At 33.7% G+C, this 27,885-nt stretch overlaps 1 long non-coding RNA gene across 1 annotated transcript in view; it reads left to right on the forward strand.

The window, feature by feature from the left end:
* LOC107968073 (uncharacterized) overlaps nt 1–27,885 on the forward strand; it is a 154,083-nt gene that overhangs the window by 119,957 nt on the left and 6,241 nt on the right. The window contains exon 4 of the long non-coding RNA XR_001708956.4: nt 27,596–27,670. This is a non-coding gene — a long non-coding RNA (uncharacterized LOC107968073). The remainder of the gene's footprint in view (nt 1–27,595; nt 27,671–27,885) is intronic.

Consider the following 27,885-nt stretch of genomic DNA (forward strand, 5'->3'; position numbering starts at 1 on the left):
GAATTTGTTCCTACCCTTTTAACATTCTTCTTTAAGGAACACATATTTCGTTGAATGAAAAGTTAGAAAAAAAAGAATTTTCTTCTTTCTCTCATCTAATAAAAGTCAATAATAAATTTTGAATGCTGTAACTGATGAAATTATATATTTTACTTTAAAATTGCTCTTATGGGTGCCAGATACTCCTCATTTTTAACTACATTTGTCATTACTCCTTGTTTTACTATACATATAAAACATACCCTCTGTTAACTCAGACTTTACTTCTCAAGTCATAGAATCATTGTTTTTCTTAAGTCTTCTAATTATTAAATTATTCCAGAATTCACTTCATGTATTAATATGTGTGTGAGAGACAGCATATGTATGTTTTCCAAGAGATATTAGGTTATATGCTACACTGCTGAGCTAAATTCATACAAATTTGCTATAAGTTAATACAATATTTTCACATAAAAGTAATAGCTAGCATGAGTACAGCTAACTTAACCTGTGTTTTTTACAAATATTTTAAAATATGTATATAAAAACAAAGTTAAAATGATGACATTGAATGAGCATTCCCTTCATCTGTGAAATATTTTGCAACTTAAAAAAACACACTTCATATCTGCACTGTTGGAGTCTTTTGTGTCAGATTACAACTGGATGTGTTTCTTTTTTAGTTATTTACAATAAAACAAACAAGGAAAAATTGAATCATATTGAATATTGATCCAATAGTGTAGGTTTCATCTTTATAGAGTTGCCATCACTAATCCTATCTTCAATGATATGGTGTATCTGAGTCATGTATCTAGATTTAATTACTTATGACACATTTTATATTGATCTATTACATTTTCTATGCCTTAGGCACTGCTTTTACTTTTATGACACTCTTACTTATGCCAGTGTGTTTCCACAAAACAGATTTTGCCTCTGCACTTTACAGTACAATATAATTTCTTTCACTTTAGATCATTTTATATTCTCTAGGAAATTCAATTGGCAGTTTGCTCTTCGTGTTATCACGATTTTATCAAATCTTTATTAAATATGAATGTAAAACTTATTCCAATAACAAACGTATATTGTTTTATATTGGATATAATTGAATGAATTTCCAGAAGTCTTAAGGTAGATACTTTATTATTATTTTTTGCAAAGTTTCTACTTGATGGTATAGTGGCAGTTGAGAAATATATTAAAATCAAATAATAATGTAATTGACCAATTTGTATGGGAGTCAGGCTAAGGTTGAATTGTCTCTTATTTTTATGATCCATGAAGACAGAGTTCTTTAGATTATTTCTTATGGCATGTAAATATGCCTAAAAGAGAGATGCCCACCTAACTGTGGTATTTTTGCCTGGATTTGACACTTACCATATATACTTTGCTCACAATTACTATTTAATTACCTAAATTTGTGAATAAATATGTACTTCTCAGTAGTGACTGCCTTATTCAACTTTGTTCCTTCATTAAAATTAACTCAATTATTGTCACGTAATAGGTGCTCAATAGTTGTAAGTTATATTGAATTAAATTGCTAAATAATCTCAGCATCAAACATATCTAAATTATAACTGTATCAAATGGGTATATCATGTGTAAAACACTACATAAAAGATAAAGTATCGGGTTATGTTACAAATTATTTAAGACAGGTCTAAGAGAATCATGAAAGCAAGAATATGTCTGAAATTATCACATCAATGATAAACAGCAAAGGAAAGTGGTTGTTAAGTCATCCAAGTTGAAGAGGCATGTATCAATAATAAGTAAATACCACTGGAGCCCAAATAATGAATTGCCAAACAAAGAATAGTAAAGATTACAATTCGAATGTCAAGGTCAGTAAAAATATTTAAATATAGTACTAACTGCCTTAAGAATTGTAATAGTGAACTTTAAAGAATAATTATACTTCAAAAGCCTCTAACTAAGGGTGTTGGATATTATAAACTCTCTGAAGAAAAGGAGAAAATGATGGAAGAACATAAACATTGTGCAATAACTTTTTTGTTTGTTGTTTTTTTGGGGGGACCACAAATAGCATTTAGTTTGTGTATTCAATATGTGAATGAAAGTTTATCATTTCAAACATCCTTTTGTGCACCAATATATTAAGGTATGAGTTTTAGTACGGAGGTTTAGTCCAAACACAAAACTTACATTGAACATAGAAAATCTATCCATTCCATGTATATTATTCTGTTTATGTAAACCTTCATGATTTATATGTTTACACACCAATGACTAAGAAACTGTACTTTTTACTGTGCTTCAGGGATTTTAGGGTTTCAAGCAAAATTTAAAGTCTTGTTACTCCTAAGTTAATCTTGTTCTTTATATAAACTCTGTGTGGTGTGTAATTCATAGCAACTTGAGAAGTAAATTTGTACTACTGGGTGAAATAATGGCTCAATGAGGAACTTTGTATATCAACACTATAATATATATTCATTATTATCCATAGGTGGGTAGTGCAGTTTGCAGGTTTTCTTAGCCATTAAATGATCTTATTTGTTTTATTGTTGTTGTCATCGATAATGTTGTATCTAACCAGTAAGTCATAAAAAGCCAGAGATGCCTAAGAATAGCTTTTTTGAATCCCAAATAAATACACATATGTTTATAGAAATATGTATACATATAACCATATATAATTACATATAAACATTATTAAATGTTATATAATTAAAAGATATGTATTATGTATAAAACATATTTACATCTATATAACAATGACTTATAATAATAATTTTTTAATTTTTGAAATTAAGAAAAAAATGGCATACAACCCTACAGAAATTTAGACAAAATGCTTCCAATGGCATATCACAAGAGGATGCCTAAATGACCAAGAATCATATAAAAAGGTGTCCAGCTTCAACAGTCATAAGGAAAATGCAAATTCAAACTGGGAAACCACAGCACACCCACCAAAATGGCTGTATTTTAAAAAATAATTTTAAAAAAGTTTGAAAGATTAACAATATGGTGTGTCAAAAATCAAATGCAATTCCAAAGCACTGCTATTGGAAATGAATTGTATAAACATTTTGAATAACTGTTAGACATTATCTATTAAAATTGAAGACATACATATTCAATGATACAGTTATGCTTTTTCTAAGTATGTATGCCACAGAAGCCTGTACAGAGATCTTCCAAACTACTTATAGGATAAGGCAGAGGTAGTTTATAGCAATTTTATTTATAATTTTATGTATACATGTGTATGCCATACAGTTAAACTATTAAAATAGTATAATGCATGCAAAAGAATAAATCTTTCTAAATAGCAAATGTACTTCAAAAATCCCAAAAGGGTGATACTCAGCGTATCAAATATTAAATAATAATGGCAAGGCAAGAGTAAAATATATATAGGGACTAGGGCCAATACCAACACACTCACCAATGGAACAGCTGAACAGCTCAGAAATAGACACATGCATATGGGAAACTTGATATGAAATAAAAGTGTCACCATAATATTAGAACATGATTACAATGTCTTAATTTTTAAAACAATTACTAATATCTGGAATGTACAAAGAACTAGAAATTGACAAGAAAAAGAAGTGAAATACATTATGGAAATGAGCACAAGTAATAAATAGGAATAGAAAGGAAAAGTAAGATAACTAAATGCTATATATGACTATGTTTTGTGTTGCCGCTCATAAGTTGATTAATGAAAATTGAAACAACATGATAGTACCTCAAAGCTGTCAACTTGTAAAACTTTGAATGTTGAATAACATCATATTTTGGGAGATTAGTACTATTTTCCAATGCTGCTGAGCATTTGAACTGGTAAATACACAAACAGTTCCCTGATTTGCCATGGTTTGACTTACAGTTTTTTGACTTTACAATGGTGTGCAGATGAAACACATTCAGTAGAAACATACTCCAAATTTGAATTTTGTTCTTTTCTAGGCAAGTAATAGGCAATACAATGCTATTTTGTTATGCTGGGAAGCAGCAGTGAGCCCCAGCTCCCAGTCAGCCAAGCAATACTGCTCTCATGAGTACTGTACTCTCCAATGTCCTGTGTTCAAGTTATAAAATAGACATTAAGTTATAAGACTCTGGCCAACTCTAGGCTACTATAAGTGTTCTTAGCACGTTTAAGGTAGGCCAGGCTAAGACAGGATGTTCAATATGTTAGCATATTAAATGCATTTTCAACCTATGATATTGTCAACATGTGATGGGACACAAACCCATCATAAATCAAGGAACATCTGTCTTGTGGAAAATAATCTGGTTTTATTCAGTGAAATCAGTATGTGTATACTTGAAGACTGCAATTTCATCTATTGATTTATATTCCAAACAAATTTTCAAAAATTTTATTGTCTAGGTCTGTTTTTTGTTGCCATAAAGAAATAACAGAGATTGGGTAATTTATAAACAAAAAAAGGCTTCTTTGGCTCACAGTTCTGAAGATTGTATGAGTTTCATTACAGCAGCATCTGCATCTGATGAGGGCCTCAGGTTGCTTCCACTATGGTGGAAGGCTGAGGAGCCAGATGTGCAGAGATCACATGTGGAGAGAGGAAGCAAGAGAGAGGGGAGGTGCCAGACTTTTTTTTAAACAACTAGTTCTCAGGAAAACTAATAGAGAAAAAAAATCACTCACTCTCCTCTACTCTTCAGAGAACGTGTTTATTTATGAAGAATGTTTTCCCATGACCAAAATACCTCCCATAAACTCCACCTCCAATGTTAGGATTAAATTTCCACATGTGTTTTGAGGGAAAACATCAAAACCATAGCATTCATGATTATACTTTTACAATAGCGATGTTTCTCGTGGAAGATATTTGGATGTAATCTAAATGTTCGTTACTAGGAAAATGGACACGTAGCTAATATTTTTTAAGGGAAAAGCGAGTGTTTGAAAAGGTTTTTAAAAAGATAATTTATAGAAAAAAACAGGTATGAAGATTTAAAAGAGAGACACTGAAAATATTATATATTTAAGAACACATATTTTATATTTTAATAGGTGTATCAGAATGTAGAATGAAATATGACAGAGATTTTTGGAAAAACACTAACATTAAATTAACAGGAGAAAATTACTTCAAGGACATCTGGTAACAAAATCTGTGATAAGGGTAATCTGAAAATTCTCTCCTCTATAAATCCACAATAAAACCAGAATTTTAAAAAGCAGAAAATGTATTGTAAACATTAGAAGTGTAAATAATATAAATACATGTGACATATAACAATGTATAGAATTTACCCAAAGGAAAAATGAAAATGAGTTAATAGAGAAAGCCTGAGCAAACTGCATGATATGCAGACAAATAAGAAAAAAGATAAATGTGATAAAAGAATAAAGGGTATAAAAAAGGGCAGTCAATAAATACCAAACATATTATAACTAATGTACATAAATTAGCAAAAAAAAGCACAGAAAATTATTCAAAATTGTAAAAGTTCAAGCTTGAATCTGTTGATTGAAATGTATCACAATATTCCAGAAAAATTTAATAAAGTCAAATCAAATAAAATATATTCCAGTAACATACTAAACTGCAAAGATAAAGAAAAATATTATGAATATTGTGACAGGTAAAAAAAATTACATGGAGGGAATACAATTCACAGTATCCCCACAGCTCTTCATAGTCATTTTCAACATCACAAAATTAAAAAAAAAAAAACCTTTCTGAGAAATATTTTCAAGGCAATAACAAAAAATCACCAAAAGACTACTTGATGTAAGGTAATTAAAAATTTAGACCTTTTAGGAAAAGGTCACAGCAAACACAAAACTCACGTAAATCATATTCATAAAGAAGTAATCATTAGAGTTCACAATTAGAGAGCTAAATATAATTGATATGATTTAATAAAAATAGTTGTGGGCTGCATATTATTATATTCACAACTCTTACATGTAGCAGCAATACATTTGCAATTTAAAAAACAAAATTTACAACATAATTACTAGAACTTAAAATTAATTTTAGCTAATTAAAATATTCCACTTCATAGGCATGCTGAATGTCTTACCATTTCTACCATAAGCTTAATGTTGCCTGAGGGCAAATTAAGTCATGTTTACATGGCTGTGGATTCTGACAGTTCTGTTGCAGGCAGTACATTTCAGGTAAATTTGTTGAATAGAACAAAATAATTGAGAAGTCATTTGGAGAAGGAATCAAACTACTTCTTGATGCAATACTTAAAGTGATGCAAATCGTTTATCAGTGTGGACCTCAACATCCTTACAGATAAGCATGTTTATTATCTTTCCTTTTATTAGTTCACTTATTCATTTTTCTTTCAGTAAATGGTGTTAGATCATTGTTATGTACTCAGAAGTGTCCAAGTCTGAAGCTATATACTTCAATATGTTTATTAGACAATGTTGGCATATCAAAGAAAACGCAAGTGTAGATTAAAGACAGTGATAAATATAAAAATGCTATGAAATTGTTCAACTGAGAGATTGATAGTAAATTTTTAATGAAGATTTTGTGTTTTTGTTAATCATATTTCTTCCCTTCTTTCCTTTATATATAGAGAAACTTTTCATTTGAATATAGTATCAAATTTACAGAAGAGCTGAAAAAACAAAAAATCCTCAATGTATTTTTTACCAAAAAATATTTATTGATAACATTTTCTTCCATTTTAAAAATGATTTCCTCTCTGAAAGTGTACACACACACACACTTTTTTCCCTCAATTATTTGGAAGTTTTCTGGATATATCCTGTCTGGTTCTAACTAAAAACAAGGACATTTTCTTACATAACAAAAACAAAAATTGGCATTGATATGATTCTTTAATTTCCATTTTTATTTTGTTTTGTCAGTTTACCTAAAAATCATGAATGACCTTTACAGCAGTTTCCCATTTCCAGTATAGGACCAGTTCCAGGATAGCATCCTGCATAATGTTATCATAGCTCCTTATTCTCTTTTAATCTGAAATAATTTCTCATGATTAGAGTCAGATTCTGCATTTCAAGTCAGAACATTACATAAGTTACTTCTGAACTTTTCACATTTCTTCTGTTCCTCATTTGTGATTTTAAATTTGATAATCTGGTCACAGTATTCTCTGGCTTCACCATCACATAGCTATCACATTCTTTTTGCAAATAACAAGCAATCTGTAAGAAGACATTTGAGACAATGGGAATATTCCCCTCCTAACACCTTTCATTCACGTCCCTGACTCTGCTTTAGCATCCATTGGTTTATTCTTGATTGGAGCAGCCTACACTATGATGGTTGGAAAATGATGATTTTCTAACTTCAGCATTTTGTGAACATCGATCAGTCTCCATTCTCCTATCAGGAAGATTCTTACCTTTTCCATCGTGAGTTTATTGGGAGTTATGTCTATGTTTTTCTGTTTATTTACATGTATTTTATTATTTGTATTTCATTATTGTTCTTGATGAATGTAATGTTTAAATTGCCCCAGATTTGGCTAGAAGAGGCCTGTCAACTTGGTTTCTGTGTTCTTTTAACATGCCCTACTAACATTTTGGCAGGAGGAAGAGCACAGGACTTTTTTACTTTATATTATAATTAGATGCTAAGGGCTTACCTTAGACTTTTCCTGTCCTAGGTCTTGAATCAGCCACTTCTCCAAGGAGCTCTAGTTTCTTTAGTGGGTAATGAAATTATAAATCGAAGTTAGAATGCTAACTGTGCTCATTGCTATCAGGGTAGCTTTACTTCTGAGCTCTTGAATTAAATTATATATTAAAAGTATTACCTTAAATTCTATTCTGTTTACCCACAGGATCCTTTGCCCTCAGATACTCCTCATTTGTATTTTCTTCTTTCACAGTGAAAACCTGGGTTCTTGGTAATATCATTGCAATTATTATTTGTTCACCTTTCCCCCATATCCCTACACAGTAGTTATGATTCTTGTAGCAAGGGATGCAGTTCTAGAAAATATTTTGCAAATTGCATAGACAAAGAATCAGTGAACATGAACATAGTTCAATTAAAATTAACCAGTCTCAGGACCAGAAAGAAAAAAAAAAAACGAGGAAAACTAAATACTTATGACCAAGTTATTTACCATAAGGATGCAATGTTGGTGTAATATATAATAGTCAATTAATCTAATACATTATGGCAACAAAATATAAAAACCACCTGATTATTTCAATATATAAAGAAAATGCATTTGACAAAATCCACTACAATTCCACGATAAAAAAACACCAACACATTAGAAATAGAAGGAAGCTTCTTCAGTCTGAGAAAGGGCACCTAGGAAATACACACGTCTAGCATCATAGATAAAGGCAAAAGACTAGACAGTATCAACTTAAGAACTGATGCAAGGATACCTACTTTCACTATTGCTATTCAACACTGTAATGGAAGTTCTAGCTAGGGCAATAAGACAATAACAATAAATAAAAGGCTTCCAGATTGAAAAACAGGAATTAAGAATATCTCTAGGCACAGATAATAAAATCGTGAGAGGTTTTGCTGTAAAACTATTATAATTAATAAATTAACTTAGCAAGGCTGCATGATGCAAGATCAAAATGTAAAAATCAATTGTATTTGTGCTTACAATGAACAATACAAAACTTAATAGAGTTCCATTAAGAATGGCATCAAAAAGAATAATATATTTAATAATAAGTGTAACAAAATAAATGTACTCTTGAAAATGTATACTTTGATAACTGGAAAACATAGTTGATGAAAAACAAGGAGAATTTTAATAAAGGAAAAATATATCAAATTCATGAATTGGAAGACACTATTTTTAATGCAGCAAACCTTCCAAAACTGATCTGCTGGTTTACACAATCCCTTTCAGTATTCTAGTTGACTTATTTGTAGCGTTTGGAAAGTTGATTCTAAAGTTCATATGGAAATGCAAAAGGCTACAAAAAATTTCTGCTTCAAAAGGCACCATCAATAAAGTGAATAGACAATCCATTGAATGGAATAAAATATTTGCAAATTCAGATATATGATAAGATACTTCTATCTAGAATATATAACCATCTCTAACAACTTGGTAATTAAAAGACAAATAATCCAATTAAAAATAGGCAAATAATCTGAATCAACATTTCTCCAAATAGGATATGCATATGGCAATAAGCACATGGAAAAATCCTCAGCATCATTATTCATCAGGGACATGCAAATGCAAATCGAAACCATGAAGAGATAATTCTACATATCACTAAGATGGCTAAATGGAAAAACTCACATAACAAGTGTAAAGATGTGGAGAAGTCGGAACCCTCTGGGGGGGTATATGAAATAGTTCAGACACTGTGAAAAACAGTGTAATTCTTCAAATGAGTAAACATAGTTATCCTATTTCACTAGCAGTTTTTACTACTATTTATACATCTAAGAGAAATGATGTCATATGTCCACAAAAAATTGTAGTCAAATATTTATAGCAGAATTATCCATAATAAACAAAAAGTGGAAACAACCCCAAAGTTCATTAATGGACAAATGGATAACAAAATGTGGCATATCTATACAATGGAATATTATTCATCTGTGAAGAGTTTCTATGTATATGCCTCTCTGTATCCCTTTCTTTATCAAATACAATACAAAAGTTAAAATTAAGAAAGTTCCATTAAGAATGGCATCACAAATAATAATATATTTAATAATAAGTATAACAAAATAAATGTACTCTTGAAAATGTATACTTTGATAACTGGAAAACATAGTTGAAGAAAAACAAGGAGAATTTTACCTTTCTTTATCAGATGTGATTCAATCAGAAGAAAATCTCCCACAGCGGGAATCCCCGCTTGAAACAGAAACCAAAACATGAGCCAAGAATCCAATATTTAAGCTAGTCTGGGAGCTGCTTGAGGGACTTATATTTGTTGTGTCAGACTTGAAACACTGATGGAACTAAAGGCACTGTTTGGATGCCACCGAAAACAGACACAATTACCATAGCATGTTAAAACTGCAGTTTCACAGGCAGGAACTAGTGCGAACAAGAGATTCTGAAAAGAAGTAGTGAAAACCTCCTTGGGTAATTTCAGATAACTAAAGCACATGCACAAACCTGGAAAAGAGATTACTCAGAAAGGTTTGAGAGTTCCTAGACCTCTAGCTCTGCTGATAGACAAAGGTCTTCCCCTGCAAGAAGACAATCCAGAAACACTGAGGAACTACTTGTTTTTTTTTTTTCCAAATGCTTAAGTCTCAATAACAACAACAACAGTGTAACACAAAGTGTTCAGAGAAACAGGGAAACATGGTTCAATCAAAGAAACAAAATGAATCTCCAGAAAGTTACCCTGAGGAAATACAAATCTGGCCATGTGTGATAGTTCACGTCTGTTATCCCACCACCTTGAGAGGCTGAGGCAAGAGGACTGCTTGAGTCCAGGAGGTTGAGACCAGCCTGGACAACAAAGTGATACCTCATCTCCCAAAAACAACAACAACAACTAGACATGCTGTTTTTAAATTAACTAGACATGCTGGTGGATGCCTGTGGACTCAGCTATTTGGGAGGCTGAGCCTAGAAGGTTGAAGCTACAGTGAGCTTGGGCCAGAGTAAAACCCTGTCCAAAAAAATAAAAAAAATTACAAATATGAGTTGTCTGACAAAAAAAATCATATAACTCTCTTAAAGATGTTAAATGAGCTAACAGATGGTCAACTACACAAAATCAGGAAAATAATGCATAGGCAAAATGAATATTTTCTTAGTCCATTTGGACTGTTAATAATAAAATGCCATAGACTTGGTTGCAGATAAGCATCCAAAATTTATTTCTCTCTGTTCTAGAGACCGAGAATTACAAGATCAAGGCATTGGCCCAGTTTCTTTTGGATGACTTGTTCTTATTTCATCTCCATATGGTGAAAGAGCTAGCTAGCTATCTGGGACTCTCATATAAAGGCACTAATTCTATTCATGAGGGCTCTAACCCTATGAATTAATCACTTCCCCCAAAGTCACCACCTCTTAATATTATCACATTAAATATTAGGTTTTAACATATATATTTTGGTGGGACATACATTCAGACCATAGCATTCCATCCCAATAGCATCAACATTAAAGTCTAAAGTACAGATTCTCACCTAAATATCATCTAAATCTGATATGAGTGAAACTCAAGTTATAAATCATTTTGAGGCAAATTTCCCTTTTGCAGTGAGACTGTTAAGTCAAATATGTTATCTGCTTTCAAAACACAGTGGTGGAACAGGCATAGTACAGATCATCTCATTCCAAAAGAGAGGAATAGAAAAGGAAAAAGAAGCTGGGCACAGTGGCTCATGCTCATGCCTGTAATCCCAACACTTTGGGAGGTCGAGGTGGGCGGATCACTTGAGGTCAGGAGTTCCAGACCAGCCTGGTCAACATGGCAAAACACTGTCTCTACTAAAAATACAAAAATTAACCTGGCATGGTGCTGCAGGCCTGTAGTCCTAGCTACTCAGGAGGCTGAGGCAGGAGAATTGCTTGAATCCAGGAGGCAGAGGTTGCAGTGACCTGAGATCATGCCCCTACACTCCAGCTTGGGTGACAGAGAGACTCCTCAAAAAAAAAAAAAAAAAAAAAAGAAAGGAAAAGAAAAATGACACATTCCATGTAGGTCTGAAGCCCAAAATGGTAAACAACATTAAATCTTAAGGCTACGGAATAATCTTCTTTGACTCAATACCCCATCTTCTGAGCACACAGGGATGGGAGTTCAGTCCCCTAAGCTCCGGGATGCTCCGCCCCAATAGCTTTGATGGGCACAGCCCTTGTCTCCACTGTCATGGGTTAAAGGTGCACACCTGAGGCTCTCTTTAGCTAGAGTTGCACACCAGTTGCTTTATCAGTTTGGGATAGCTGAGGTCACTTAGGCCCTTTGGGTTTATAAGGCACTGGCCTAATGGAGGTATTACCCTCCCCATGGTTTCGCTAGGCAGTCCCCTAGTGGGGGCTGTTTGTGGTGCACTACCTTCACAGTGACCTGCCTGGCTTGCACATCCAATGCTCCAGTTGTCTCCATCCTGTGAAATCTAGGTAGATTTAACCACATCCTAATAATTTGTGTACTCTTCACATCTGTGTAAATGACACCTTAAGGAAGCCTACAAGGTTTACCACCTGTGCCCTATGGAATGGTACTCATTGCAACCTCTATCACACCTGGGCCAACTGAAGCCACACATGGGCTAATTTATGTGAATTTGGTGCATAAATTCACTTTTAGTTCTTGTGCAGACTTAAAATGGCAAAGCAATAAAAATAAGTTTTACTGTTTTTTTGACACAGGACTTTGATCTGCTGCCTAGGGTAGAGTGCAGCGGCATGAACATAGCTCATTGTAATCTCAAACTCGTGGGGTCAAGAGCTCCCCCAACCTTAGCATCACAAAGTGCTGGGATTAAAGGCATGAGCCACTGCACCTAGCCTAAGAATAAAAATAACAATTAATCCATGTCAGTGGGTGTACAATATATAAAGATGCAATTTGTAACATCAGTAAAGTAGAAGAAGGGTGGAGCTACATAGAAGTATAGTTTTGTATGCACTTGAAGTTATATTGTTATCAGTTTAAAGTAGAATACTGTGATTTTTTAATGTAATTGCAATGGTAATACCACAAAAAAATCTGTATAATATACACAAAAGCAAATGTAAAGGGAAAAAAGCATGTTACTACAAAAGATATAAATGAAACACAAAGGAAGACAATAAGACAGGAAAGGAAAAACAAAAGCTACAAGACATTTTGAAGGCCTCTAAGAATTTGCTTTATAAATCTAGGTGATTTCTTTTTTTTTTTTGAGATGGAGTTTTACTCTTGTCACTCAGGTTGGAATTCAGTGGTGTGATCTCAGCTCACTGCAACCTCCGCCTCCCGCGTTCTAGTGATTCTCCTGCCTCAGGCTCCTGAGTAGCTGGGAATATAGGCACCTGCCACCATGCCCAGCTAATTTTTTGTATTTTTAGTAGAGACAGAGTTTTGCCATGCTGGGCGGGCTAGTCTCAAACTCCTGACCTCAGATGATCTGCCCACCTTGGGATCCCAAAGTGCTGGGATTACAGGCATGAGCCACCACACCTGGCTGACCTTATGTTGCTTTTAAGTATGTTCTGTATGAAATTAGAATTGCAACCACTGGTTCTCTCTGTTTTCCATTCACTTGGTAGATTTTTCTCCATCCTCTTATTTTGAGCCTATGGGTGTCATTACATGTGAGATGGATCTCTTGAAGACAGCATACCAATGGTATTGATTCTTTATCCAGCTTGTGATTCTGTGCCTTTTAATTGGGGCATTGATCCCAATAACATTCAAGATTAGTATTGATATGTGTGGATTTGATTCTATCATCATGATGTTAGCTGGTTATTATGCAGACTTGCTTATGTGGTTGCTTCACAGTGTCACTTGTTTATGTACATAAGTGTGTTTTTATAGTGGTCAGTAATGGTCTTCTCCTTTCTATATTTAGTGCTTCATTCAGGAACCCTTGCAAGGCAGGTCTGGTGGTAACAAATTTCCTCAACATTTGCTTATCTGAAAAGGATGCTATTTCTCTTCCACTTTTGAAACTTTGTTTGGCTGGGTATAAAAGTGTGAGACTTTGACAAGCCACAGACAGTATTAGATCATGGAGGGAGAAAATAAACAAAGATATTAAGGACTTGAACTCAGCACTGGATGAAATGAACCTGATAGACATGTACAGAAAAATCCACTCCAAAACAAAAGAATATCCATATTATTAGACATAAAACCACATAATTAGACATAAAAGGCTCTTCAGTGAATGCAAAAACTGAAATCTAGAAACCACTCTCTCAGACCACAGTGGAATCAAATTAGAAATAAAGACTAAGGAATTCACTCAAAACCATATAATTACATGGGACTTGAAAACCTGCTCCTGAGTGACTTGAGGGTACATAATGAAATTAAGGCAGAAATCAAGAAGTTCTTTGAAATTAATGATAGCAAAGACACAACATACCAGAATTTCTGGGAAAGGAAAGGCAGTATTAAGAGAGAAATTTGTAGCACTAACTGCCCACATAAAAAAGTTAGAAAAATATCAGCTTAAAAACCTAGCATTACAATGAAAATAACTAGAGAACCAAGAGCAAACCAACCCCAAAGCTAGCAGAAGATAAGAAATAAACAAAATTAGAGCTGAATTGAAGGACACTGGGACACAAAAACCCATTCAAAATATCAGTGAGTCCAGGAGCTTTTATTTTTTTAATTAATCAAATAGACCACTAGCTAGACTAATAAAGAAGAACTGAGAGAAGATCTAAATAAACACAATTAGAAATGATAGAGGAGATATTACCACTGACCTTAAAAAAATACAAATAACCATCAGAGATGACTACAAATGCTTCTATGCACTATAAAACCTAGAAGAAATGGATAAATTCCTATACACGTGCACTCTACCAAGACTCAGCCAGGAAGAAATTGAATCCCTGAACAGAACAATAACAAGCTCTGGAACTGAATCAGTAATCAATTGCCTACCAACCAAAACAAGCTCACGACCAGGTAAATTCACAGCTGAATTCTACCAAATGTACAAAGAAAAGTGGGTACCATTCCTACTGAAACTATTCCAAAATAGTTTTTTGAGGAAGAGGGACTCCTTCCAAACTCATTCTATGAGGCTAGCATCATCCTGATACCCAAACTTGGCAGAGATAAAACAACAACAAAAATTTAAGGCCAATATTCTAGATGAGCATCAGTGCAAAAATTCTCAAGAAAATACTGGCAAACCAAATCCAGCAGCACATCAAAAAGCTTATCCGCCATGATCAAGTAGGCTTGATCCCTGGGATGCAAATTTGGTTCAATATATGGAAATCAATAAATGTGATTCATCGCATGAAGAGAACCAAAGACAAAAGCCACATGATTATCTCAATACATGCATAAAAGGCATTCAATAAAATTCAACAACACTTTTTAAAAAATAATTCTCAATAGACTAGTTATTGAAAGAATATCCCTCAAAATAATAACAGCCATCTATGACAAACCCACAGCCAATGTCATACTGGATGAGCAAAAGCTAGAAGCATTCCCCCTTGAAAAGTAGCACAAGACAAGGATGCCCTCTCTCACCATTCCTATTCAACATAGTTGTGGAAATCCTAACCAGAGCAATCAGACAAGACAAAGAAATAAAGGAAAAGAGAAGGTCAAACTCTCCCTGTTTGCAAATGACATGATGCCATTATCTAGAAAATTCCATATTCTCAGCCTAAAAGTTTCTTGAGCTGATAAGCAACTTCAACAAAGTCTCAGGATAAAAAATCAACATACAGAAATCACTAACATTTCAATACACCAACGAAAGTCAGGAAGAGAACCAATTCATGAATGTATTCTCATCTACAATTACTACAAAAGGAATACAATACCTAGGAACACAACTAACTAGGGAAGTGAAAGATCTCTACAAGGAGAACTATGAAACATAGCTCAAAGAAATCAGAGATTACACAAACAAATGGAAAAACATTTCATGTGCATAGATACAAAGAATCAATATATTTAAAAAGACCATACTGCCCACACCAATTCCAAGATGATTCAATGCTATTTCTATCAAACTACTAATGACATTCTTTATAGAACTAGAAAAAAATTTTAGATTTCATATGGAACCAAAAAAGAACCCTAAAGCCAAGGAAATCCTAAGCAAAAAAAAAACAAAAAACTGGAGGCATGATGCTACCAGACTTCAAACAATACTTCACAGCTACAGTAAAGAAAACAGCATGGTACTGGTACAAAAACGACACATAGACCAATGGAGCAGAATAGAGATCTCAGAAATAAGGCCACACACTTACGACCATCTGTTCTTCTACAAAGGTGACAAAAACAAGGACTGGGGAAAGGACTCCCTATGCAATAAATGATGCTGAAATTACTGACTAGCCATATGCAGAAGATTGAAACTTGAGCCCTTACTCACAAGATACACAAAAATTAACTCAAAATGGATTTAAGACTTAAATGTAAAATCAAAAACCGAAAAACCTAGAAGTCAACCTAGGCAACACCATTCAGGACATAGGCACAGGCAAAGATTTCATGACAAAGAGGCCAAAAGCAATTGCAACAAAAGCAAAAATTGACAAATGGGATCTAATTAAACTAAAGAGCTTCTGCACAGCAAAATAAACTATTGACAGAACAAATAGACAACCTACAGAACAGGAAAAACATTCTGCAAGCCATGCATCTGGAAAACGTGTAATATACAGCACTTGTAAAGAACATAAACAAATTTATAAGAAAAAAAACCCAACCCATTAAAAAGTAGGCAAAAGACATAAACAGACACTTTTTTTAAAGAAGACATACATATAGTCAACAACCATATGGAAAAAAAAGCTCAACATCACTGATCATTAGAGAAACACAAATTAAAACCACAATGAGATACCATCTCACACCAGTCAGAATGGCTATTACTAAAAAGTCGAAAACAGGTGCTGGCAAGGTTCCAGAGAAAAAGGAACACTTATACACTGTTAGTGGGAGTGTAAATTAGTTCAAACATTGTAAAAAACAGTGTAGTGATTCTTCAAAGACCTAGAAACAGAAATATCATTTGACCCAGCCATCCCATTACTGGGTATATAACCAAAGGACTATAAATCATTCTGTCATAAAGAGACATGCACACAAGTGTTCACTGGGGCACTATTTACAATAGCAAAGACACGTAATCAACCTAAATGTCCATCAATGGTAGATTAGATAAAGAACATATGTTATACATACATCATGAAATACTATTCAGCTATAAAAAATAATGAGATTATGCCCTTTGGAGGAATACAGATAAAGCTGGAGGCCGTTATTCTTAGTAAACTTGTAGGAACAGAAAACCAAATACTGCATGTTCTCACTTATAAGTGGGGGCTAAATTATGAGAACACAAGGTCACATAGAGGAGAGCAACACACACTGGGGCCTATCAGAGAGTGGAGCATGGGAGGAGGGAGATGATCAGGAAAAATAATTAATGGGTACGAGGCTTAATACCTGGTTGGTGAAATAATCTGTATAACAAACCTCCATGACACAATTTTATGTGTATAACAAATCTGGAAAAGTACCCTTGAACTAAAAAGTTTTAAAAAAGCTACAAGGCATTCAGAAACAATGAACAAAAAGGCTCTTATATCAATAAATACTTTAAATGTAAGTGGATTAAACTGCCAAATCAAAATACATTGTTTGACTGAATAGATTAAAAAAAAAAAACCAGAATCTAATTACATGCTGTCTATAAGACATTCACTTTAGGTCTAACCCCGTATGTTGGCTAAAAGTGAAATGATGATAAAACTATTACGCAAATGGTAATTGAAAAGAACAAAGATGGCTATACTAACATCAGACAAAATAAACTAAGTAAAAAATTCTGTTACAAGAGACAAATAAGGACATTATATTAAGATAAAAGTGTCAATTCACCAGGAAGATATAACAAGTATAAATATTTATACACTAAATATATGAGGCACAATTGAACAGAATTTAAGAGTGAAATAGACAGTCACACACTAATAGTAGACTTCATTTCTTCACTTTGAATAATGGAAAGAAGAACCAGACAGAAGTATGGAAATGAAGGACTTAAACATTATAAGTCCATTTGACTGAACACAGATGTAAAGATTACTCCATGCAACAGCAGTATATACATGCTTCTCAAGTGCACATGGAAAATCCTCCAAGATAGCCCACATATTAGGCCACAAAATAAGTCTCAATAAATTAAAAACACTTAAATTCTACAAAGCATCTTTTCCAATTACAATAGAAAAAAATACTAGAAATCAATAACACGAGGAAAAACTGGAAAATCTATAAATATGTGGAAAATAAATAACACCCTCATAAACATCCAATGAGTCAAAAAAGGATACAAGTAAATTAGAAAGTATTTTGAGATAAGTGAAAACAAAAACTCCACAAACCCAAACTTGTGGGATGAATGGAAAGCACAGCTAAGAGTGGAGTTGTAGTTACAAACATGAATAAAAAGAAATATTTGAAACTATTAAAATATTTAATATTGAGAATATTAAATAAGAAGAAATATTTGAAACTAACAACTTTATGTCTCAAAAAATTGGGAAAATGAAACCAAACAAAACTAGCAGAAACAAACTAATAATAGTTAGAGCAAAGAGAAATAAGATCAACAAAATTGGTAAACCTTATTTGGATTAACTAAGAAAGAGAGAAGACTCAAGTAACTAACATGAGAAATTAAAGAAGCATTACTACCAATGTTACAGAAATCAAAAGCATTATAGGAGGATATGATGAACAATTGTATGCCAACAAATTGGATAACCTATAAGAAATAAATTTCTAGAAACACATAACTTACCAAAGTAACCTACGAAATTATGCAAAAATAGAATATCTAAACAGACCAACATAATAAGAAGATTAAATCAATAATCAAAAAACCCCAAGCAAACAAAAGCCCAAGGCCAGAAGGCTTAAGTAGAGAATTTAATCAAACACATAAAGAAGAATTAACACCAATTTTCCTGAAACTCTTTACAAAAATTGAAGAAAAAAACATTTCCAGGCTCCTAGTGAGGCTAGTGTTAAACTGATAGCAAAGTAATATGAAGACGCTACAAGAAAATAAAACTATAGACCAATAATCCTGATGAATATTGATGCAAAAATCTCAACAAAATACTAGTAAATAAAATTCTTAAGCACATTAAAAAGATTATTCATCAATACAAAGTGGAATGTATTCTTGGAATTTGAGGATGGTTCACCACTCAAAAGCCAATCAATGTAATATATCATATTAATAGAATGAAGGACCAAAGTACACAATTATCTCAATTAATGAAGAAAAGGCATTTGACAATATTCAACATCCTTTGAAGGCAGATGTATTGACTAATGAAATAAAAGAGATTGTTTAAGAATAAACTCTTGCATTTATTATCAAAAAATCTTTGACAAGGATGCTAAGACCATTCATGAAGAAATGACAGTTTTTTCAACAAATGGTTTTAGAAAAATTAGCCACATGCAAAAGCATGAAGTTCACCCCTATCTTCACCATAAAAAACTAAAATGGATTAACTACCTAATAGAAGACCCATACTATAAAATTCCTAGGGAAAAAAAGCAGAGTAAGCTTCACAACATTGGATTTGGTAATGATACCTTATACACAACACCAAAAGCACAAGCAAAAAAAAAAAACAAAAAAAGTAAAAGTAGACAAAGAGGACTGCATATAACTTAAAAAAACTTGCTAATCAAAGGATAAAATCTTTAGAGTACAAAGGAAATCTACAGAATAGAAGAAATAATTTCAAATCACATGTCTGATAACAGGTTAATACCCCAAATATATAAAGAACTCATACAACTCAATAATTTTAAAAAGCTCAATTAAAAAAATGGAAAAAGGACTTGAATAGCTATTTCTGCAAAGATGATAAACAGATGCCCAAGAACTTTATTAAAACATGAGAAACAGAATGACTAATCAGAGAAACACAAGACAGACACACACACTACATATATATGTGTGTATATATGTATATAAACACATATATACACACATATATATGTATATAAAACCTCACACACATTTACATTTGGAAGGCTACAATAAAAAAACAATTGATTTGGGGAAACTGAAACCCTTGTGCACTGTGGCGGAATTGTAAAATGGTGCAACTTCTGTGAAAAACACTATGGTAGTTCTTCAATAGTCTGGGTGTGGTGGCTCACACCTGTAATTCCAGCACACTGGGAGGCCAAGGCAGGAGAATCACTTCAGCCCAGGAGTTTGAGACCAGCCTGGGCAATATAGAGAGACTCCGTCTCTACAATAAAATTTTAAAAATTAGCTAGGTATGGTCATGGATGCTTGTAGTCTTAACTACTCAGGAGGCTGAGGTGGGAGGATCACACGGGCCTGGGAGGTCAAGGCTGCAATAAGACCTGATTGTGCCACTGCACTTCAGTCTGAGCAACAGAGTGATACTCTGTATCAAAAAATAATAATAATAATTAAAAACAGGACAATCATATTATCTGGCAATCACACTTCTGGTTATACAGACATGTATTGCATAAAGTTTCAATCAATGACAAGCCACATATACAATGGACCACATATACATTCTGAGAAATACTATACCATCTAGCCTAGGTGTGTAGAAGACTATACCAACTAGGTTTGTGTAAGTAAACTCTAGGATGTTTGCACAATGATAAAATCATCTAACAACACATTTCTCAAATCTCTGTCCTTATGCAATGCATGACTGTGTATCCAAACAAATTAAAACAGGGGTCTCTAAGAAATATCTGCACATTCATGTTCATAGAAGCACTGCTTACAATAGCCAAGAGGTGGAAGCAACCCAAATGTCCATTGGTAGTTAAACAGATATAGAAAGTATGGTAATACATATGATATTATGTAGCCATAAAGAGGAGGAGAATATGGTTACATACTATAACATGAATAATTCTTTAGGAAATTATGCTATGTGAAATAAACCAGTCACCAAAGGACAAACACAGTGATTCCACTTTTACAAGGTATCTAAAGTAGTCAAAATCAAAATAAAAAGTACAATATTGCTTACTCGGAGCTGGTCAGAGGAGAAAAGGGGGAGTTGTTTATTAATGGGTATAGAGCTTCAGTAATGACAGTTAAGTTCTGGAGATCTGTTTCATCACAATGTAAATATAATTAAAACTACTAAACTGTACCTGTAAACTGGTTAATATAGTGGATTTTTAATTTTTTTACAATAAAAAAGAAATACGGAAAATAAAATAAAAGTTCACTTTTAAAGGATTGACATGATGCTAATGTCCACCAATGATAATTTCAGACAAAACAATTAGTGAATTCTCACTGCGAGACTTCCCTCTGTTACAGGCGTATAGCAGTAATTGATGAAATGTAAAACAAATAGAAAAAAACTGACAGAAAATGATATATATATATATGTATTTTTTTTAGACAGGGTCTCACTCTGTCACCCCAGCTGGAGTGCAGTGGTATGATCACAGCTCACTGCAGCCTTGACCACCCTGACTCAAGCGATCCTCCCACCTCAGCCTCCAAAGTACCTGGGACTACAGGCCCGCACCACCACATCTGGCTAATTTTTGTAGTTTTTGTAGAGATGGGTTTTTGCCATGTTTCCCAGGCTGGTCATGAATATACATACTTTTAATAATAAAATATAAATGTAGCCAATACCAAAAGTTAGTCACTGAGGCTGCAGGCCTGCTGGGTTCAAGGTCTGAAAACAATAAAATGTTACCTGGAATTTGGCTTCTTTAGTGTAAAACAGTTTACAGAATCCTATCTAAGGAAAAGATTAGATCTATAATCACTTCTTAAAGTCAGGGCCTGGGATGTAGTTGTCCCAGTGGAGAAAAATTTGTCCCTTCCAGCTTCATAGCCAATGTCATACATGGACCTTCCTCTCCAGAAAGCTAATATTCTTCAGTTGTAATTCTGTAATAGGCTACACACAGTTTTGGTGCCTGATCACTGAGATAGGACAAGAGTCCTGAGCTATCAGTAGAAGAAGTGGTTTTGAATTAAGACTCAGAAAGTTGGAGGAAGGTAAAGAACAGAACTGTTTGGCAGGGAAATATAGCCAAATTAATGTATACATGCAATAAAATTATCTTCAGAACACCAACAGGTTTTTATTTTTTAAAATGAAATTTAACAAGCTGATTCTGCATTTTATTGGGAAAAGTAGAGATGCTTCTTCAACATTATGGGGATGTAGCTGTACCACATATCAAGTCTTAACATAAAGCTAGAATAATTAAGACTGAGATACAGATACAGAAGAAAAAGAGCAATTTGAAAGAAGTAAAAGAAAACCCAGAACATACATATCCACATATGGAAACTTGTTATAACACACGTGTGGCCAAACTGAAGAGCAGTATGTAAATTTTCAACTATTTAATAAATAGTTTCGGGAATTGTCTGAATTGCCCATGAATTGGTGCTACCTATCCAGGATAAAGCTGCGCGATATATTTTCTATAATTCCTTGCCCTGTAAATTCTAGCCAGGTTTAGAAAGGAACTAAGTGCCATAGTGAAGGCAGAAGTAAGACAGAAGCTATCATTCTTGATATGTTATAGCAATCAGATGTGGCAGCTTCACTAGGAACCCTGGTTTTATCAGATGGGGTATCTTTAAAAGATGCATTCTCTTTGCAGGATTCTCTCCAAGCTCCTGCTTCAGAACCTTACGTAGGAAGACAGATACAGGCTGCTTTTCAAATTTCCCCACAAGCTTCAGCTGCTCCATGAGATCTTGTGCTTCAGATTAAATTGTTAGTGACACACTCTGCCATCTTTCTACTCTTTTCTAGATCTTCATTCACCCAGATTCTGCCACTTTCCACCATACTTAACATCTAATTTCTTATGTTTAGTGTCTGTAATACTTATAGTGGTTCCAGTTTACTAACCAAACCTAGACTGATAAAATGTCTTTTAAAAATTGCTTTTTTGATATGTGCAATTATAAAATTCAGTTCAAGGTGTTTCATAGACTTAAGTATATAAAACTTTAAATTATATAAAAACTTTAAATTATAAAAGATTATATGAGAATAAATTTTAGAATTTAAAACAACAATATTTCAAAAATGCAAAAGAAGCATAACACCTAAAAGAAAAATTATAAAGTGTGACATACTGAAATACCTAATGCCTGTGCTCCAAAATACAACATAAAAATAAAACGGGAAATTGCAACTGGAAGAAGATACATCCCAACTTAGAATTAGAATTCCGAATCTATAGAGAACACCTGAAAATCAGAGAGAGAAAAAAAAAAAAAAAACCCAGTACAAAAATAGGCAAGCATGGCGAGAAAAACAAGAATTTCACTGGTGAGGAAAACTGAATGGTCAATGAATATAGGAAGTGTATTCTGTATTAGTACATTTTTAGATAAATGTAAATCAAGCCCACAGAGTAGTAACATATTACAATGGCCAGATTGGCAACAATGAAAAACAAGGAATAAAACTTGAAACATTGACAGTACTAAGTGTTGACAAAGATTTCCACCAATGGTGAGGATATAATTAAGTACAGTTCTTTTATAAGACAACTTGACACTCATTAGCAAAAATTGAAATGCATACTCTCTGTGAGCTCATAAATCAACTCTATGTATATAACGTGTATATAACATACATATTTATGTATGTATTTGTATACATATAAGTTCTTTCAATAGTTTCATTTTGCTCCTAAAAAAGTTATGTCAGCTAGGCATGGTGGCTCACGCCTGTAATCCCAGCACTTTGGGAGGCTGAGGTGGGCGGATCATGAGGTCAGGAGTTTGAGACCAGCCTGACCAACATGGTGAAATCCCGTCTCTACTAAAAATACAAAAATTAGTCAGGCACGGTGGTGTGCACCTGTAATCCCAGCTACTCAGGAGGCTGAGGCAGGAGAATCGCTTGAACCCAGGAGACGGAGGTAGTGGTGAGCCGAGATTGCGCCATTGCACTCCAGCCTGGGGGACAGAGTGAGACTCTGTCTCAAAAAAAAAAAAAAGAAAGAAAGAAAGAAAAAAAGTTATGTCAGTCCGGTAAACTAAATAAAGTCAAGAAGTGTTTACATGTTAGACAGGGATATATTTATAATTATGGAGACTTTGCCTTCTTGGTTTGTTGGGACAACCTCAATTTGTGATTATTGTTATTCTTAATATCAGGATACTTGCCTTACTTTCAAAATCATTCTTGGTGAACGAACACTCATACAATACTTGCTGAATGTCTAAATTCCATTTTTAAATTTCTTAGACAAAATGTTCATTCTTAATTGTTATTTTCATGGCCTCCACAATTGCAAAATAAGGGAGAGTATACATTAGTTTTTCTATGGTTGATTGATATGATTTAAATACATAGTAGGAAAATAAGAACAACACTGCCATAACAGTGATCTGAGAAGAAGCTAGATGTTTGATATCTTCAGAAAATTATTTACTTTTTCATAAACCAAACATTCCCCTTTTCACAAAATACATGTAGTTTTATATGTGAACACTATACTATAAAATTATATTTCAATATCTGGTATTCTGATATGCTGTGTTTAAAAGAGTCACAAAGAATAATTTTTGTATAGAAGACAAGAATATTGGTATATGAAGACATGAGTTTAGAAAAACTGAATATAGGCCAGGTGCGGTGGCTCACGCCTGAAAATCCCAGCACTTTGGGAGGCCAAGATTGGTGGATCACCAGGTCAGGATATAGAGACCATCCTGGCTAACACGGTGAAACCCTGTCTCTACTAAAAATACAGAAAAAAAAAAAAAAAAATTAGCCAGGCGTGGTGGCGGGTGCCTGTAGTCCCAGCTACTGGGGAGACTGAGGCAGGAGAATGGCATGAACCCAGGAGGTGGAGCTTGCAGTGAGCCGAGATCGCGCCACTGCACTCCAGCCTGGGCGACAGAGCAAAACTCCGTCTCAAACAAAAAAAGAAAAACTGAATATATATTAAATTATGTTTTATAAAAATTTTCTATTATCTAGAAATTTCAGCAGATTGGCAGTTGGAAGTATAGATAATTGAAAGTGGGTACTATAATAGTAGTGAAAGTTAACTAGTCAAAAAAATTTAAGAGGTGTGATAAGAACTATTTGACTGCATGCTGCTAACCTGTGGGTTATTCTGTAGTTTGCATCACAAAGAGAAATTGCAGGGGCAGGAGAGAAAGATAGAAAGAAATAGCAGCTGGAGCTGAGATATTATGTCCAAAAAGTAAAGTCGAGTTATTTCTACTCCAATAAGCTAAGCACTTTTATAAAAAGAAGCTTCAGAATTTTTTTAATGCAAAACTATATTAAACCAGATACTTAAGAGACAACATGAATGGATATTGTACTATTCTGGAACTTAAAATATACAGTTATTTGTGAGCACAACCAGAAAAGTCTCTAACAGATTCCAAGAGCTTAATTCTACCTGTAAAAATAGAGGTGGTTGGAAAACTGGACAAGTTAGTTGAGGAAGTGTCCCAGATCAGTGAGAGATGGGAGATTTATTAAAGCAGAAACACTGGCGGGTCATGCCCAATGAACTCTGCTGTCTGCCAGGAAGACAGAGGACTCTCTCTAGGACTTGTGGAGTCCAGGATCTCAGTGAAGAATTTTCACCCAAGGTAAAGGCTGAGCTGTAATAAAAAGAAGGCCCTATGGTAGAAAATACAGATCCATTACATGAATATAAGAGTAAAATCGAGAGACCTGGGAGCCAAAGAGGACAGCTTATGGCCAAGATATTCACACCGAATACCAAAAATTAAGGAAAATGAAACAAGGGCTTGAAATTATATTAGCTAGAAAAGAGAATATCTAAATCTTATCTGCTAAGAAAAAGATCTATGAAGAGAACATGAATACAATAGCCAAGATTATTGCAAGGAACTTGCCTAGTCTAATGACATTTTATTTCTTCACAGCAAAAGGGGAATAGAAATAAAATGTATCGTCACACTTTCTCATTCTAGAAGGCAGAAGTAGGTTTTGGGGGCCAGAATTTAATTTAAAAAAGATAAGTAACTGTTAAGCTATTACCATCCAAGTGTTCAGCATGTTTCACAGGAATCTTGCTTCAAATAGCATTTTCTTTATTACTTACTAACTTAGATTATTTGAATTAAATTAATATCCATAGTCAATTTTCCAAAGGAGCAAGAGCCTGTTCTGTGGTTAACTTTGAAATACTAAGTAAGTACTACTCCCACTGGATATGGACTTGTTAATTACAAGTGTATTTCAATGAACTATCTTACTTCCTTTAACATAAGATGCCATCAATTACAAGGCACACCATTATTTTCTGTTAACACTAATTAATAGAAAAATTTACAAATCCAATTACGGAAAGATTTCTGATTGTGTTGCCTTTTTATTTTATATTTACAGAAAGAAGTCTTTCAAGTTTAATTAGACCTAGATATTTATTATGTATCATTCATGTGTATACATGAGGAAGGAAAACAAATTAAATAAATGGTCTAATGACTGTTTGAAATGTGTTTGTACTCAGAGTCATCAATGTTCATATTTCTTCATACAATATCAACCTCCGAGAAATCAAGAGGCTTGGTTTGCCACATTTCTCAAAATAACAATTTTAAGAATTGTTATCTCAGAATTTTCCTCCCAGCTGCTAAAGCCCATCCTGAAAGTTTGATGCTCATGGAACACAATGACAACAAATTCAACATCCTACCTAGCCTTCAGTGATTGTAAGATGAGCCAAGTTTCTGACATACTTAACTGATAAATTTGGAAATAATGAACTAGGAATTCTTGGCTCAACAACTTTCTTTTTCTCTTAACTACCTGTCTGCAGACAACACAGTTTCCTTTCCATTTTCATGTGAAAACATTATAGGGCAGTCCCCAATGTCAGACCCCTACAGTCAGTGCTTTATGAACCCCACTCGTCCACAGATATATATCATCTTCTCAAAGTGATCTTCATATGCGTCTTTCTTTCTTAATAGATTTAAATTCTTATCCAGGAGAAAATTATCTTTCAATACCAATGAAAGTAAAGTAAATGTATGCATCGCTTTGCATGTTTTACATACCATAGCCAGCAAGGTATGTGGTTGCAGTTTTAAAAAGACCGATACGAACTACACAGAGTGGAGTGAATTTTAGATGACAGATAAAACTCTGAATTAGATAGTTTCTAAAATATCCAGTAACAATACTGTTATTTGAACCTGAATTCATCCCAGGCGATCAAACTTTTCATTCATCTCTTATCTTATTCTTTAAACATAAGATCATTAATTGTCATTTATTGTTAGGCATTTGAGAATAAATTGTAAAGCAAAATAGACTTGTGGACAATCCCAAACTGTCCCCATTCTAGGGGAAAACATGCACAATTAAACAGTAGGCATAAAATGTGGCAAACTTTATTACAATAGTGATAAATTTCTATGGGACCATATATTACTATTAGCAGTATCACTATGTCTCCAGGCACACAGGTATAAAGAAATGTCACTTAATTTCCTGTAAATTAATTCAATTTGTTCTTCAATCCTTCAACACCTCTAGGCTCTTAGGAGATGCTGCCTCATTAATTCTAGCATTATTCTGTTCTGCATTTATATTTTGGTGCAATCATATAGTTAAAGAACATTTATTGAGTATCTTTAATAAACACTACATCTTACACCTCTGTATCCCCCAATATATTGCAGATGCATAAATCATCTCTAGTGTTCATCTTACTTGGACAAAGGCAGGGAACAAAGTCCAGGTGTTGAGCTGTATAGATCCAACACTACTCTCTTGCTTCTCCTTTGCTGGTATAATGTTTTCCTATGACTATTGACTGGGTCGATTCTCTTTCTTCTACTAATGTACACCTTTTTACTGACAACCCTAGCCTTTCTTGAAGGTTTTAAGATTTTTAAGGCAAAATCCAGAAGTCCTGCTGACTTGTTCTATTTATTTTTTTACCTGGCAGACAATTCCCCTGAGGCAGAAAGACATGAGACCCGCTATGCTAAAAATTACAGAGAAAGAGAAAGAAGAAAATGTGGTAAGGCAGAAAGAAAAAAAAAAGCTTCACAAATTACATCTAAAAACATTATCTAACACATCAGCCTAGGGATGGTCAGTAGGAATTACATTTCATCTGATAACTAAAGTATAATGGTCAAAATTGTTTGAGGCAGATGAAAAATTGTTTGAGAATCCAAAGACATTTTATGCTTGTAACTGAGAGGTGTTCAATATAACCATAGCTGTGAGGTG

The sequence above is a fragment of the Pan troglodytes genome, chromosome 14, assembly GCF_028858775.2.
Source record: "Pan troglodytes isolate AG18354 chromosome 14, NHGRI_mPanTro3-v2.0_pri, whole genome shotgun sequence".
Lineage (NCBI taxonomy): Eukaryota > Metazoa > Chordata > Mammalia > Primates > Hominidae > Pan > Pan troglodytes.